Below are 2,512 nucleotides of genomic sequence, written 5' to 3'. Positions count from 1 at the left end.
TGCTGGAATCCAGGTGGATTGAACTGTTTATTCACACATTGCTGATATGGTGGCTGAATAGCATTCTGATTATTACCCAAGCTGAAATTTGGATGAAATCTGTTATTAGGATGATAAGTAGCTGGCACAGGCTGCTGTTGTCGCTGATAATTGTTCACATACTGAACAGATTCGTTAACAAGAGAACACTGATCTGTAGCATGAGAACCTGCATAAAGCTCACAGACCATAGCTATTTGATTGACTCCATAGGTAGCTAGAGAATCGACCTTCATAGACAACGCTTGGAGCTACGCTGCAATAGCAGTGGCTGCATCGACTTCCAGAATACCTGCTACCTTCCCAGGCATCATCCTTTGAGTTGGGTTTTGATGCTCATTTGCAGCCATAGTCTCAATAAGATTATAAGCCTCAGTATAGCTTTTGGCCCACAAGCCGCCTCCAGCTGTTGCATCGAGCATGGGCCGAGATTGGGCCCCTAAACCATTATAGAAACCAGTGATCACCATCCAACCGGGCATTCCATAATGTGGACATTTTCTCAACATTTCCTTGTAGCGTTCCCAAGCTTCGCACATAGATTCTGTAGGTTGCTGCGCAAACTGAGTAAGAGCACTCCTCATAGCAGCAGTCTTGGCCATTAGATAAAACTTCACCAGAAATTTTTGCGCAAGATCTTGCTAAGTAGTGATGGACCCAGCTGGTTTAGAATGTAACCAGCCCTTAGCTTTATCCCTCAGTGAGAATGGGAAAAGCCTCAGCTTGATAGCCTCATCAGTCACACCATTATATTTGAAAGTATTGCAGATCTCGACAAAATTCCTTATGTGCATGTTGGGGTCTTCAGTCACAGCTCCTCCGAAAGAAACAGAGTTCTGCACCATCTGAATAGTGCCCAGCTTGATTTCAAAGGTGTTAGCTTGGATAGCCGGATGAAGAATGTTTGACTGAATGTCATCAATTTTAGGTCGATAAAAGTCCATAAGAGCTGGATCTGCCGGAACAGTACGATCACCCATGAATACTGGCTCTTTCTGCTCACTTCCTGGATCCGAATCTTCAAAGTCTATCTTCTCCGGAATATCAAGAACTTCGTCTGTCTCCTCGGCTATATCTAAAGTCCTCTTGCGAGTACGAGAACGAGTTTGCATAAACGCTCGCTAAAGTACCTGAAACACAACCGGAAACAATAAGTAACACGTCTTAATCACTGAGTCCTAACGACCAATGATGGTAAGTACATAAACTAAACAAATACGCCGAGTCCCCGGCAGCGGTGCCAAAAACTTGTTAAGGCGAAAACACACGCTAATATTCATGCAAGTATACGCGTTCGCAAGTAATATTGAATACTTTCTAGTTCGTTCCCACAGAGACTCAGACTAATTATGTTCAATTAAACTCACTCACCAATGTATGATTACTTCTCAATGTTAAGATAATAACACTTAGATTTGATTAACTAATTATAAACTAGAATTAACTACTAGAATTAAACACTTAATTAACACTTAGAATTAACAATATTAAAACACTCATGAGATCACAACTTCATTACTACTTCCTTCAGTAGTCATTGTTATTACCCTTAGCATGCAACAATGATGATATTAATCGAATAACACGAAACTGATAAAAGCCAACTTTCATTGTACTAATACCATTCTACCAAACATCCACAATCAAGATAGAAGCTGAATAGGCATCAATTATGTTGAGTCCCTATATGTCTACAAAAATTGACAACATAATGATTTAAGAACAAGTTATTCCTTTTGATTACACAGGGCGAATAAAACGGTTAGAGTTACCCACTAATCATGCAGACTTGTACATGAACCTATGCTAGCATGGCAAGTTCTAAATCTCGAGATCCACCTTCGCTTCACAAGAGATTAACACCCTATCGTATATGTTCGCGACGCACATAAGATGAATACGCACAACCAATACTAGATATCATACAATCATTACACACTAAGGTATTAAACAACTAACTAAAGAAGTACATAGTAAATCCATTACGACCCCATAATCACGATTAGCCCATGTTAGCACTCATCGTCATCATGGGTTCATATGAAAACATGATAAATAAACACAAAAGAATAATAACTAAACTAATTATATTAAACCAGAGTACGTCACAAGAGTAAATAGGTTCAAAGCAAAGGAAACTAGCATCCAACGTTACAACAAAATAAAGAATCATAAGAAAATACGCTTCCTCTTCGTTGTGATGTGCTAAAACGGTCTTCTTCCTTATCTCCTCCGCTCCTTGATTAATACAATGATCCAACACACGTGAAATGTCTCTGAAATCTACTTATATAGGAGTCCCATAAAACCCAGATTACTCAGAAGTTGGAAGTTAAACAAAATTAGAAGTCTAAAATATTAAATCTGAAATTATGACCCTGCACGGCTGAGCGGGCGCTCAGCTTCCTGCGCAGCCGCTCAGCATAGCTGAGCGGGCGCTCAGACCCCTTCTGGAAAAATGGTCCGTTTGCTC

At 40.0% G+C, this 2,512-nt stretch overlaps 1 non-coding gene across 1 annotated transcript; it reads left to right on the top strand.

The window, feature by feature from the left end:
- The first annotated feature begins 519 nt into the window (after positions 1 to 519).
- On the top strand, positions 520 to 626 carry LOC141700654 (small nucleolar RNA R71). The gene has a single exon (XR_012566447.1). It is a non-coding gene; the product is annotated as a small nucleolar RNA R71 (small nucleolar RNA).
- Positions 627 to 2,512: the final 1,886 nt, after the last annotated feature.

This window comes from Apium graveolens, unplaced genomic scaffold (genome assembly GCF_009905375.1).
Source record: "Apium graveolens cultivar Ventura unplaced genomic scaffold, ASM990537v1 ctg2659, whole genome shotgun sequence".
NCBI classification, from domain to species: Eukaryota; Viridiplantae; Streptophyta; class Magnoliopsida; order Apiales; family Apiaceae; genus Apium; species Apium graveolens.
The sequence above is the reverse complement of the archived record's forward strand: the minus strand, read 5'-3'. Positions and strand labels throughout refer to the sequence as shown.